This window comes from Gobius niger, assembly GCF_951799975.1.
Source record: "Gobius niger genome assembly, chromosome: 9".
In the NCBI taxonomy this organism is placed as follows: Eukaryota; Metazoa; Chordata; class Actinopteri; order Gobiiformes; family Gobiidae; genus Gobius; species Gobius niger.
Window position 1 is genome coordinate 24,890,357 of NC_136860.1, and position 15,708 is coordinate 24,906,064.

Genomic DNA, 15,708 nt, shown 5'->3' on the forward strand with positions numbered 1-15,708 from the left:
GTTAGATATGTTTACAAATTATGACAGGGTTCAGGTGCATTGAATTTTGTAAAATATAGAAAATTATATATGTAATATATATATATATATGTATATATATATATATTTTGGCACTGATTCTCCAAATAATTCTGAAATTTCTCATATTGACCATACAATGGTGTGAGGGCACTCAGGTATTTACATAGGATGTTGAATTGTGTATGATGTATTATTAATGGATTCAGACAACAACAAAAAAAGAAAAAAAAAAAATCCAATGTTGTGTTCTTGGTTTCTGGTCAGTCCAGTTGTAATTCTGGTGAAGGAAGTTGAACCCTGTTTAAATGAAGATACGCTGTGAAGAACATGTATTTTATAAGGACTGGGATTGTTTCTATTAAAGAATGGACATCACTTCTTTGTTGTGGTCTTGGTATTTTTTGTCCTTTTGCTTTAATTTAAGAGAGAGGGAACAAATTCACCCACACCTGACGGTATCACAGGACAACCACTCACAAGCCACCAACATGTCCTAGTTATCTAAAGCACTTTCTCTGCTATTTCTTATCACCTTATAAAAACAACACATCATTTCTTACTAATAAACCTAAAGAAAGAAAGCAGATGAGGTCCTATGTTCAATATTTCATTAACCTAACAGGACTCTCTCTCTCATCTAAATGCCTGCTACCAAAATCTGAGCAACTGTCCCCAGTCAAGCCTTTTTTATTTATTTTAAAGAGCACACACTGTTCTGTCTGCAGTATGAGCATCATAAACCCTGACCAATGTAAACTATTATTACTTCCTTTTTTTCATCAGACAGAATATGACTAAATTCAATGTTAGCTTGGTACAGGTTAAAATAGTAAACATTCCAGCTCATTCCATTTCCATACTCATCTCTGCGAAGGAAAGTAAGCATGTTTGGACCAAAGTTTAGAACTAACTAGCAGTTTATTTACCTTTTTTTCTCCCTTTGGGACCTATTACAGGCATCGCTCCTGCATTGTTACCACCACCACCACTACCAGCGCAGGTATGACATTTGTTTTGTTTTCCATGTACAGTGTGATAAGTTTGTTTCATTTGTCTCTGAGCAGGTGGGCGCTACTGGGGCCTCTAAATGTCAGAGCAGCCTGTGTCACCTCCCTGCTCCTTTAATCTGTGTAACATGCACAAACACACACTGTTCCGCAGAAAATCAAAAAACCTGAAGGTGAAGGGTGGTGTTAAAGTGTCAATTCTTCACTGTATCTCTTGGTGTAGATTCCTTCTGTGTGTACTGTGTGATAGTATCGCTGTTTGACTCATACTACAACACCTGCCCAAACTACAGGCCCATAGAGCGGCAATTGCTACTACTACTACTACTACTAGTACAACCGCTACTACCGATATGTTAACCAATCCTAACAACCTAATACAATCCTTTACATGAACTATTATCATGGGATTATTTGGAAGAAGAAAGTCTTTATCTCATCTTTATCTTACTGAACTGATGAAGCCACCTTGTCTTTTGCACGGCAGTTCATTTCAGTATCGAAACATTGTTCTACAACCTTTCTCATTGCAAATAGTTATTCAAGTCACAGAGGTCTCAAGTGGCCAGAAATGGTCAGACTTCCTCTATACATGGGCTCCTTTAGCCACTTCTCCTTCTATAGCAGATCCTGTTAGTTGATAGCACGTTACTTTGCAGGTTCACCAATTATGGCCAGTAATCCTACAGTTTTGTGCAGTCCTTTTATGGGGAGCAACTTAATTCTGCCGACATTATTGTCCTATGATACTGCAAAGAAATGCTCGTCTTTCTGCAGCCGGCTGCAGGACTGCAAAAGCGCAGCGAGTTGAGTTGTGCAATCTTCCAGTGACGAGTCGTATTCCAGTTTTTCCTGCCAGGTAATGTTGGATGTTTGGACTAGCCTTGAAAACCTAAAACGCAGATATGCTCAACAACCCCCACCCCATATCCGGCCATTCTGGCTTACACACCCAATTCTTTACTACTTTGTGTCACTCACTTTGCTATTAGACTGTGGGAACGATGACATTTTAGACTTTGATTGCTTAATGCGCTTATACTCCGTGACATAACTTTTGTCACCATATTGTTGCATATAGGAAGACACTTTGTTGTTTTTGCAAAGGTCTCTGGGTAATGCAGGTTTGTGGTCAGGAAAGACAGAGGTTGCAATCTTCATGTGGTGGAGGAAGTACTGTGGGGGAACTTCCACTTGTGGCTCTGAGAAAAACTGGGGTCCAATTTTGAAAGCAGAGGACAACACAGGCAGAAAGCGTACTGAAAACATGGATGAATGCATATATTATTGGAGAAGCACTAACTTACCTTTTGACTATTGCTATGCTGCTGACGGTTCTGCTCCACAAACCAGGTATGCCATCTCCTACAACTACAGGATGGCCAACAACATAAACATTTCCAGAGAGAGAGGGGCCTAAGGCAAGAGGGAGCATATGGCGTTCCAACGTAGACAAAGAATATCTGTGCAAAACCCACATCAAACCTCAAACATACTTTAACAAAAGACGCTTTTTGGGCTTTTATGGTCAATAATAGTAATAATAATAATGCATCAGTCTTATATAGCGCCCTTCAAGATGCTGAAAGTCACTTTACAGTTTGTGTGCATTATTAATTCACTCCATACTCTAATAATAATAATACTAATGGTAGCAAGCTATATTTGTAGCCACAGCTGCCCTTGGGGTAGACAGTCTGCACCATCAGTTCCTCCAATCACCACCAACCACTCACTCACACATTCACCTAATGCACAATTGACAAAACTAGTAAAACATACATACAATACTAGCATCCGAAACAGTTACGTTTTCTGTAGAGTCAGTGTATAATTTATTGTTTTCTTTTGCAAATGACAATTATCATAGCTTAAAAGAACAGTGTGTTACCTTGTGGTGCGCTGCATAAATAAAACATGCCTTACCAATCATCAAAACAAAGGTTAGTTACATTTACCGGTACAAATGATGATGAAGGAGAAATGTTACACATGAATTTAGAGCAAACGTTGACACCTGCAGAGGAGACTGAACTGTGAAATCATACTGGGAAGTAAAAAAGAACTAAGTTTAGAGTCAGCACGTGTTTGTTCAGTGGGATTTGAGGATTTAAGCCCTGGCTGCAGTGGCTGGCGTGACAGAAATGGATCAACAGCTGCAACATGCTGAACTGAAAACAGGAAATAATTATGGAAACAAGCTAATTTTACAGACGAGTGAAGAGAAAGAAGTTTCAATGTGTAAAGCATAATATACAGTATATTCCAAAATAACTTCATCACTAATACTTAAGTTTACCCGAGTGGTTTTAGAGGTATAAAGTGGGTCAAACAAAGTGAGGTGTGAATTTATATGATATTATTTAACAGTTAACCACAGGAAGGAAATGCCTAGTTTTACCCACAGGTAGGTGTACATAAAACATACTACACTAGACCAAAAAATACAAAAGTATGCATTTTATTATTACTTGACTAAAGGTTTATGGACTCATTTACTTTTGATCAAACTTGTAGCACGGTTTTTACTTCCTGTGCTGTCCACAACTCTTTAAATCAGTGATTGTAAACCTCTGTCTTTGTCATTTACCGGCAGTGAATGTAAATACATTCCTTTTATGTGTGATTATTACACACGGTGGCCTGAAATAAATGTGTAAACCTCATGTGCTGTTACTCATGATCTAACTCAATAGGCAACTACAAAGATTTTAAATGTCAAATTGAAATGCAGAAAATGAATTCACATGAAGTTGCTGACAGTTTTTTCAGTCATCAAATGTCTCACCTTGGTTCTTGTAACAGTCAGGGGCAGACCTGGGGGCCCAATCCAGCCCTCGAGAGCCCCCGGATGATTTTGAGAAATATGATTGTACATGTGAAACACGCAAAGTTCTGTTAAAATGCTCCAGTTCCTTTAAAAATCTCCTGACCCTCAGACTCCCCAGTTTAATACAGCGAACAACACTACTGTTTGTAAATAGCAAGGCTTGAGTTGGGGCTATTGTGGGGAGGCTCGGCCCTCCTGTCTTTCAACATTATGTCAAAAATTGACCGGAAACTGAAAAAAAAACTCCCCCCCCCATCTAACACGATAGGTCTATATGTGAACATGTGAACTGGTTATATCACTGTGGCTGCTTGCACAAAAACACAATAGGCTGTCTTATGTCTCAGATTTGGGGGATTTTGATCAACATCGGTTAATTGTTGTGTTTTGCAAAGGGAGCGGGTGCACAGAGTTCTGGCACGCTTCAGATATTTTTTTGTCAAATGTCAGCGCCTTCCTGCGGTTGAGGCATCTTGGGTCAGAGAACAACAAAGAGAGGAGAGAGAGAAAACACAGATGGAAAAAGTTGATATATCTGTGTAGCGCGGGCCCAAACCAAAGGCCTGACATGGGCCTCTCAACCAAATGTCAGGTGTAAACGCCATAGATGAATTAAGACGTGCGAATGATATACTCAAAAACTTTATAATTGTGCACTAAATGAAACTCATTTACCTTTTTTTTTTTACATGATAAACTTAAGCTGTACTTTGTACGGTAGTCAGCGTTAAGCAATGATGTCCATAATCACTAATCATGAATATCAGAAATATTATTGAACAGATCCATAAATAAATCTCTTCAAACTGAATTCTTTGCAGCTGAAATCATGCTTCTTGCAACTTGAGAACCATAAAGTAATGTTATCTTTAACTGCCAAAGCCCAAAACAAAAAGCAGTTTTAAATAACATAAAATGATAATGATTCTGGACTTTTCCCTGAAGGCTCTCTAATTAGGCTACACAAACATTTACAGATACTAAATGTACAGTATGTATGGGAGAAATAGGCTGAATACAGTTCTTATGATCTTATAATCTCATTAGATAAATAATAGATGATTAATAAATAATAATGACAGAACTTTTTGAGACTTTTTTTTGATTGATTGTTAATGAATAAGCCTGCTGAGAGCCACAATTGGCAATTGCCGTGTTCTTTTAGGATCACAACAAAAGGTCAGTGGCTCAAGTGGTAGAGCAAGTCATCTCATGATCAAAGAGTCGGCAGGTCTAATCCTAGTTTCTGCAGGTGAAGTGACCTCTTTTACTTTGACCACTACATCAAGCTTTTATGAAGAGATCCTCCGGGTTTAGAGATGAACAGGGTTGCACTCTTTGTGCTTTATCAATCTGAATTTATTTCTATTTTTGAAAATGTCTGGCCTCTCTATGACTGCCATCCAGTGGCAATGTTGGGCAAGTTACTTTAAAATTGTAATATAGTCTAGTAGTTACATCATGTAATATGTTTGTATCACATGTTACTGTTTGAAAAATGTAGCTGAGTTACACTACTGTGAGTGACATTTGAGCTACTTCTGAATTACGTTTGGCAAAATGTAAACTGAAAATAGTGAAAAAGCCACCGGGCAAAAGTGCAGTCAAAGTTTTCCCTTTCCTTGGCTTTCCACATTCTCTCGTGTTTTGTTTTGATTTAGCTACACACAACTGCAGATCTTATACACCAATGTGCAACTTGATTTAGTTTTTCATTTGGGGGGAGTTTGGCATTTCTCCGTTCATACATCAATATAAACCATTTAAATGTAACTTGAGTTCCTACTTAAATTGTAATGACAAATATTCCCACATTTTCTTAAAGTAATATGTTAAGTTCCTTAGTTACTGAAAAAAGTAATAGATATTTTTGTAACTCGTTACTTTTGTTATGTTTGTATGTATGTTACCCCCAACACTATCCAGTGGTTACTTCTGGCTTTTAACAATCATGGGGATTCAATATTCAGGCCTTCTAGTCCGTTAGTCCAACATGTAAACGTGCACTTTATCAATAAACGGCACCGAACTACAATAAATCCGTACACAATGCTAATATAAATCCGTACACAATGCTAATATTATAAGGTGCAACTGCGAGAGACTTGTGAAAAAAGTGAAAGTGAAAAAAAAGGCTAATGTCTCTGCTGCACTACACTTTCCAGCCTCAAGATGGCAGCAGTGTCAAAGGGAAAGGTTAAAAGTGAACTGCAGTGGAGCAGGAGAGAAGCACATGCCGTGGTCATTAATGTGGCGAAGTCCCGTGCGCCTCATCCTGGCTTCCACCTCACACGCTTGACCCCGTTTGATCCTCTGGCCGCACCGCAATTTGCAATGTAAGCTATTAACTCATTTACAAGGACGAGCTGTGCCGCTGAATGCACTTTACGCCCTGTGTCTGCCAGAGACACGGTAAGGCCAGAGTCAACGCTGATGATGTTGTAGCACCGTGGTTCCCAAAGACCCAAGATGATTTCAAGATGTTAATGATGAATAATCCTAATTTTAAAAAAAAGAAAATACTGATGGTGTTTTAACTTATTGTTTTATTTGAAGTCAAATAACAATATTTACTAATCATAGTAAATATACTAAATACTAAACCAGATTCCTACAGCCACCTGTGCAATTCAAGAAGTTGCCATACATAGACAAATCATTTTCTCTTATCAATATTAGGCTGGCAGACAAAAGGCCAACTGTTTATCAGAAGCTATTAATATGCAGGGCTTTTATTAGATGTTTACCAAAGTACGCAGGTGATGTAAATTTGTTTTTCCTTTGTCTTTGAACAGTAGAGGAACTTCAGGAGAGAGTACAGTACAGCAACACAAGGACATGCAGCCTAAGATGGCTTGTCTACTCCAGGGAGACCAGGTAAAGAAATAATAAAAGTTTAGTTAAAACAATTTATATATATCCCAAATTAAGATGACAAAAGAGGCCTTTATATTTGATTGCTCTGCTCAAGCATATTTTTTTAGAAGATCTATGAAAAAAAAAAAACTGTGACAAAGCGTTATTTCATTTCACAGTTTCCCGTTCATGTCCTTGCCTGGCCAGCCAGCGTGAATGCTTTTTCAAAGATGCTACTTCTTTTGAACAGAAAGGAGGACCGTCTGACTGGCCAGGCAAGTACTGTCCTTCAGCACATCCTATATCGAATCACATTAGTGAAGTTTAGTCACAAACGTCTACCTACAGGATGCTCGGAGGCAGGAAGTACAGTTTTTTTGTTATTCTACTGGTTACATGACTGTGCTTGTCTGACTGCAACTCAAGTGCCTAAAAGTGCTCACTTCTTCAGACAGTCACGCATAGAGAAAATGTTAGAAGTGGGTGTTTCCCCCCCCCCCCAGCTTTGTGGGACATTTGCACAATTGTTTGACATTTAGAGAGAATTGATGTACGGCACAGGTAACAAATAGGTGTCTTGCTCATCAGTTTATGGTCATCAGATTCACAGAGTGGCCAAATCTTGTCAAGTGAAACTGCTATATCTATGCACCAGGCCAGCCCTAGTGAGCAATAAGCAGCATTACACACACATGATTACGCCGCCATTTTCTCAGTGAACGGCTCTCATCACAAGTCACTGAAGAAGCCACTGAGTGTGTAATTGTTTCCCATTAGGGCCAAATGCAGACTGCCATAGAGGAGTGTCTCCGCCGCTGTGGAGCTGTGCTGACGAATGCGCAATGTCCAGTGAGTGAGTGAGTAGATATCGTTTGGTTGAGGGCTGGAGATGGGATTGCTGCTTGAAAAAATATATAATTGATGATATTTTAGAGCAGGGCAAAAGTTCAGATGGGAATGGATTGATTTCAGTGGAACTGTAAGTGTGGAATTAGTCAGAAACATTGGTTATGAGAGAAATGATAGGCTTTATTTGCTACTCCTTTGTGTTGCATTTAATTTCCACCACATGTTTACTTTCAGAGTGACCGTTACATGATGTATTGTCGGTGAATCTAAAACTGCAGTAAAGTCGTTCTAATCAGAAACATCAGAAATCTCATGTCCTGACAGACTTTCAGAAAACTTTGGCCTTTGACTGTGAAAGCAGGGCAGCCTCATTAATATGCATGATTACATGAAATATTGCACTTTTAATTTCCAAGCAGCAATATGACGCATCAAAAACCGACTCCAAAATGTCCCTGAAATGATATGCTGTCGTAGTTGTGATATTACAAAGTGGTTAGTGTCAGCAATATGACCAACTCTAAAGGCCCTTTGTTACAAAAAGGCTTTTAATGGCCCTGAAGAAACGTGAAATAGAATGAAGGTTGGATAAATATGAGTCTTGTAATAGGCCTAGTCCACACGTAGCAGGGCATTTATAAATCCGCCCTCCGCCTAGAAAGACAAAGGCCATGGATGCCATCAGTTTAGGACAAAATGGAGCCAGCAAGAAGCCACACATCGGGCTCCAAATTGCAACTGACTTTGGGAGAGAAAAAACCCAGAAACACCACTGTGCTTTGGTGAAACACATTTTTTTTTACATTGTGTGTAATGAGCGGCAACATGGGACAGTGTGGTCATTTGGGTTCATGTAAAAAACCTCCAGTGTACAATAGTCGGGTGCATCTAGTTCGATTACAGCAGGACTTCGTGCGTTGCCGGCGTTGCTCTTCCAACAGGCCCCATTAGCGTTGAATAATGATGAAAGGGAGCGGAAGCTGTGGGGGCGGAGCTGATTGAATTTTTATCAGTCAACATGTCAAATGACTGCGTGCCTGCCTGAGTTTATCTGTACAGCAACACACAGGCCGAGGTGACAACTGCACCAGATACAATCAATGGGAATCTGAGGCTGTGAATTCTCATTACGAATGTTTGTACTTGTCATTACGTGAAGAAAAGTCATGGACCTACACACTGAAAGATGAATTATCAAAGTCAAAAAGTTACTAAATCCTTTTACTCAGTTATTTCGCAGACTTTATAAATCTTATTAGCTGCATAGTACTTTCAGCCTAACTATGTACATACCTATTTCAGATTTCAGTAGAACAAAAGATACTTCGCAATATCAATATAGTATTTGGCCTGTTTGCATTAGGGGCGGTACAGTGTTAGCAGTAGGAGTAGAAATGCTCCCTAGAAGTGACAAAGTTGTAGTCATGGCATTTACTATCATTACCTCTGCAGCATAAGTAAACATCCCTTAAAGCAAACATGTAATTATATCTGTATACTTAAACAGCCAAAGCCTTTCTCTAATCAAAGTTAATATTGTGTTTTTGCACTGTGTTCCATGAGGCACACTCATATTGATTGTGCTGTGCATTTGAGCATAAACCACTGGCTTTGAGAGCACTCGGAGCCCACTATGATTGTCTGTTTGCTTTGCCTTTTCAGCATTATCTATTCAACAAACCATTTTGTTTTGACAATAACAAATGCCTGAGAGTTTTTGCAGGCCTGGCATGGCAGAAATGAATATGAATTATTTTGTTGAGAGCTGTATTCATCTTGGTTTTAAGTTATTGTTTCTGAGAGATAGCAGCACACTGAGGCATGACAGAAGACTTGAGGTGATATCTGTTGTCAAGCAGTTGGTTATCGATTTGTTTGATAAAAGTGCCTTGCTGTTGCATATTTTGTTTTTATATCAATAAGTTTAGTTCGAAGCACAACTTTGCACAAAAGCAAGCACTTCTACTACTGTTTATATGGAAATATTGCATTCAGAAAAGAAATAAATGCAAATAGTACAATGTAGAGTATAACTTCAGACATACACAGCTGCCTACCCTGTCGAAATAACAAATAGTGTTAATTTAGTGCAATGGAATCACAATAAACTCAATGTAATGTTGTGTATTGACATTTGCCTTCTTGTGGCCAGATACAATACTGTATAGCCAAAAACAAAGCAAAAAACATGCCAAAGTGCTATTGAACCAACAGAGTATATTAAAACATTGAGAGTTTGGGAAGGAATGTTATAATTGAGCGTTACATAAATTAAAGGGGTGGGGTATTGCACTAACAAACATTGTCCATAGGCTGACATTAATATTAGCAAAAAATTAGTCAAACATTTAAAAAAAGAGCAGTGGACCAACTCTGTTACATGTAACACACTGTACAGTGTTGAAATACTTTTACATGAATAAAACTCCAATATTTTACATTTTAAGGTTTTCATTACTTTATTGTTATGGAGATGTAAATAATCCTTTAATTGAAGCTCTGGGCTCCTATAGTAAGAGCTCTGTCAGGTACATCTAAACTGTGGGGGCACTGGAGATCCTGTCTTGTGTTATATACTGTAAAATGTACACACATTGTACTATATATCATTATCTTATCCTTTAATTTTCTATTCTATGGACCATGTTTTTTGTGTTCTTAATAAAGTCTTTATGAATAAAAAATAATAAATAAATCCCAGAAATTGTAGTTTTTTGGATGACACAATCCCTAATAGGTCTGAAAGATATATCCTTATCCTATCGATATCAAGATATGAACATTCGATATTAATATCGAGTTGCTCCCCAACTCCTCCCAAAGGGTTCCCAGAGCTTCTGATATAGAGGCCAACGACATTTGTAGATTTTATATTATTAGTATTCTACAATTTCTTCACCTTTGAAATAATTATAGATAACCTGCTGCATTTTGTAGAAAAGTTTTCACCGTAAAGGATGTTGAGGTCAGTTTGAATCCTAAAAGAGGCCATAGAGAGACAAGAGGGTTGTGAACCACTGTGTTGGACGAGCTTATCCGTGTTTCTTAGTGCCTCCTTTATGGAGTAGGAACACTCGTGGCCAATTTGTCACAGATAGACACCGACGGATAAGTGGTGACAGACAGTTTTAAGTGCAAAGTGAAATCACCCAATCGCTGAACTCAATTAAACACAGATGCACATTTCAGACAAGCAAGTTTCTTCAACTTTTGACCCTTCTCCGTTGAAAATATGTTTACCCGTTCACTCAATTAGTTATAGAGTCTGCATGACATACTGTATGATGTTCTGTAAAGATGACGATATGTTATGCTGCCATCTTTCATCTGGAAAAATAAAACTGGCGGTGAATTAGGAACAGGGATAATGAACTTGATGGAGCTCCTCTCTGTGCTGAAAATGATCAGCACCCCGCACCTATTTAAAACCTTAAGTCTCTCTTCCTCGTCTGTGCAACATATGGCCATGCCCGTTTATCATGGTGAAGCTTTATCTAAGTGTGAGCTGCCGGCAGAGATTGCTTTTATACTCACCGCGTCACCAGCAGAGCAAAACAATGTGGCGCATGATAAAATATAGCTTCATAACTTCAGCATTGTGTATCTGGCATCATTATGAGCAACAATAGCCTCTGGTGGGCTCCGGCGCTTTTATTGGCAATGCCTTCTGCCGCAGCAAAGTCTCATCCATTAAACAAATCAGGGGGTTATGGATTAGATTAGCAATAGGGAGGAACACAAGAAGCCCCTATCCAAAATCCCTGGGAATGAATTACCTAATTGACAACATTAGCTGTCAGGAGGTGCCTCTTAAAGTGTAATGAAAAAACACAAATTGGATTTTTGGGGTATTCAGAATGATAAACGGCAGTCATTTGGGGCGTATTTAGAGTGAAGGCTCCCCCCCTCAGTAACACGCTGCCAGATCTCATTTTTCCATATTTCTTAATAAATCTGCCTTGTCAGTGTTATTAAAAGCTCATTTCTGCAGAGGGATATTTAATAAAGTGTGTGTGTGTGTGTGTTGGGTGCCAATGTCACACAGAGAGGCAGCTGGGATGGAAACTCAAGAAGTGGCATCTTGGGAAGGAGTCAGCACTAGGTGGCGATATAGAGTCATTGTCATGTCATAGTTCTCACTTCTGATGGGTGGTCGTATCCTAGTACCGGCCAGTGCCGTGGCATTCTTGGGCAAGACACTTCCCCCTTCTTGCCCCTGTATTTTGGAGAAAAAAATGCGTCTAATTTTTCCCTAATGAATTCTTGATAAAAGTGCTTTGTCAGTGATATTTAAAACTGATTTTTCAGAGGAATATTTAATAAAGAGTATGTGTGTGATGTGCGGCCAATGTCACACAGAGTCGTGCCTGGCAGCTCGGATGGACCGCTCTCCTGCTGCGTCGCTCTGCTGCCTTTGTGACATGTCAGGTCAGAGCAGCTCTGCCCCCCACTGGTGAAGGGTCAGCACTGCAGCGGTGGTTCAAGAAGCGCCCCTCACAGGTCACTGCACTATTCATTCTGCAACCAAGCTTTAAAACAGCGCAACCTTTTGACTCTCCTCAAAGTGAAAGTGTCCGTTCTGCAGGTGCTTGGGAAAGTTCAGCTCAGTTCATACTTCTTCAGGAGAGAGTCACACAGGTCCACTGAGTGTGTAAGTGTGTGTGGGAGCTCATCCAGGCGCCCTATAGGAAACAGACTTGAATTGTCTCAAGAGGAGGGACCTGCCTGGAGCCAAAGAAAGATGGAGAAGCTTATTTCACATGCAGTGACTCTGATGTCAAAGAAGCTTTGATATCATATAGGGCTGCGAGATTAAGTGAGTAAGTGCTTTATCTGTCATAGTACAATTGTACAACGAAATTACGTGAAGATGTTGGGTTAGTCCTGAGTCGCTGCGACTCTGTGAGCTGCCATTGTGGGCCAACTTGACCGGCATGTTTTTGAGGTAGGAAAAACGGATTACCCAACTGGGTTTGTCCTGGTTTCAGTCTCCTGTACCTTGGGCGGCATGGTAGCGCAGCGGTTAGTGCTTTAGCTTCACAGCTAGAAGGTCCTGGGTTCGATTCCCACCTGGACGGGGCCTTTCTGTGTGGAGTTTGCATGTTCTCCCCGTGTCTGCATAGGTTTTCTCCGGGTACTCCAGTTTCCCCTAGGGGGAATAGGCCAAGATGAATGGTGTGTGAGTGGTATGGTGGTGATCAGAGGGACGTTGGTGCAGATGTGAGCATTCTGTCAGTCTCCCCCAGGGGAAACTGAAGATGCAAACGTAGGTTACCACCACCAAGTATGGAGTGTACAATTAATAAGAAGGTCTAATAAAGATCTTCTTCTTCTTCTACCTCTGGCTCTGACGCCATTCTTCACCTGAGGGTCACCTGTGAAACTCAGGACTCAGTGAATATGAAAACACAACAGTCTTTCATCATCGTCTGGGAAGAGCGTAGCAGACGAATATAATCCAGTTTATTCTCCAGTGAACGTACATTAGCCAGAACAATAGTAGGGATAGAAGGCTTGTGTATCCTAGCTTTGAGCCTTGCCCGGATACCTCCTCGTTTTACCCTTTTTTTCCTTTCCTGTAGCGCCTCTGGTTACTCCACTGTCCTGCAGGTGTGGGGGCTCTTGGTGCCTCTCCAGTGGTTCACAACCAAATGTGTAATTTTCTGGGTATGGGAGAGTTGACCGATTTCTTTCTCGATGATACAGTATATTGTCCCTTCAAAAGAACATGAAAAATTAAATGCATGTGATTCTTGTAATATATATATATATATAAAAAAAAAAAAACTCTTCCTCACCCTCCGCGGGCGGTCTCTTTTTCCTCCTGCTCGGGTCCTCTACCAGAGGCCTGAGAGCTTGAGGGTTCTGCGCAGTATCTTTGCTGTTCCTAGAACTGCACTTTTCTGGACCGAGATGTCTGATGTCCTGATATATATATATATATATATATATATATATATATATATATATATACACACACACACACACCACCATTCCCTTTAACACGATTAGCTAACACAATGAACCATTAGAACACTGGAGCGATGGTTGCTATAAATGCGCCCCTCCACATGTAGGTAATTGTATTCCTTTCAAATTCACCTGCAAATTCACCTGTTTCCAGCTAGTAGGCATTCACACCATTAACAATGTCCAGACTGTATTTCTGATAAATTTAGTATTGCCTTTCTTTCAAAAATAAGGACATTTTATGTGACCCCAAATTTTTGAGCTGTAGTCCCAATATCAGAAAATGTGCAGTATTTTTCCATAACCATTCCATATGTCATAATGTTATTATTTGCAAACATATTGTATAAATAATACAAACGTGCTGTTCCAAAATTCAAAATGTAGTTGGAAGATGTTTAACTTGTAAGCATCTTAAGTCCGAGATGTCCTTTAGATTATTCTAAGTCAGGGGTGGGCAAACTAAGGCCCAAACTAGCCCTTCAATCTGGCCCGCAAAAGATGATAAAGCCCAATATGCATTGCCTAAAATGGGGGAAAGACACCTATGTTTTCAATGACATGAAAAAGATTAGGCAATTAGTCATTTGCGAATTGTACGTGTTTGAACAACACATTTCTAGCCCTGGTCTGGCCATTTTGGCGGATTCAGATTCAGAAAACTTTACTGATCCCTCAAGGGCAATTAATTTGCTGCAACAACTCACTGTGTGTCACTTCCAACAGTACAGACAATAGTTGTTCAAAGACCCAATGTGGCCCCTGCATCAAAAAAGTTTGCCCATATCTTTTCTAAGTACTACTACAAAGAATTTCACGGCTAAGATGTCTGATAGAGAGATGGCGTCCTCAACTCCACTGAAAGTAAGCTCATGAGTTACGTTTGATTCCCTTTTCAAAACATCTGTATGTAATTTCTCTTTTAATTTACTACGCCCTGCAAGTTTGTTTTTGAAAGCGCGGATGGGACGTTGGGGTTGAGGGTGCAGCGCTCTGCCCTCTCTGTGCCCAGATGTGCCTCCATATTGAAACTCCGGGAGGCGTTTTGCCCCTAAAAGTGCACGGAGTTCTGCAGCAGCTGGTGCGGCGCAAACTAATAACCTTTGTCACACTGTTTGTCTCTCTCACATTATCTCCCTAACTTATTTCCTGCCACCACAAAGTCAGAGTGCTCTACTGTTACAAATAGCTCAGAAATATTATCCCTATCTAAACGCTATGCTTGACTTTCACTTGTTATTAACAGCCAATGGAGAAATAAATATTGAGAGCCTTCAGAAGTAATGCGCGGTGATAAGTGATGCACAGTGACTTTGATGCAGCATGACAAATAACTTAAACACCGCGGAATAGTTAGGCAGAGAAAATGTCAAACATCCCAAATATAACTTTTTTTATTGGATTAGATTCAGTTATTTTCACATTGGAATTTTGTATCTACTTTTGGCACTTAAAGGGGCTGGATGCAAGTTTGCCATTTTATACTCACTACTGCCACCTCAGGCCGTATGTGTAACTGCAACATCTATATGAAGCTCATTCTACACATTAGGACATGGCTGGAACATGTAGGAAAATACATAATTTTAACATTTTTAAACTCCCTATAGCCCCATTTAAAGGAATAGGCCACCGTTTTTAAATACTGAGATAAGTTCTTACCTTAGCTTAGATGAGTTGAACGGGGTGAAGTTAGAAGCGACCAAGCTCTTCCAGGTTTTCCCTCTTTAAATACGGTTACGTGAGTATTACACGACTCAAGTATAGCTACACAAAACTAGGAGCACTTCAATGTCCATGCAGTGAAGTCAAGGTGCGCTTACGTTATTATTAAACATTGCAATATAGTACCCTTTTGTATCCGCATAGAATATCTGCATGTTTAATTTTGTGTGACTATACTTAACTACTCATGTAACTGTATTTAAATAAGGGAAACGTGGAAGGGCTTGGTCGCTTCTAACGAGGAGAGGCTAAATGCTAACATCTTTGGTCTTTTTGCGTGACTGAGCGCACACGCGAAGACCAGACAGTTATGCATCAACTCGTCTAAGCTAAAGAGCATATCTCAGTATTTAAAAACGGTGGCCTATTCCTTTTAAGACATAAAGTCAGGACGGGAAGGTGCTTTTTTTTTCCTTTTGAGGTGGTTGGTTTTACCCCATGACTGATTAA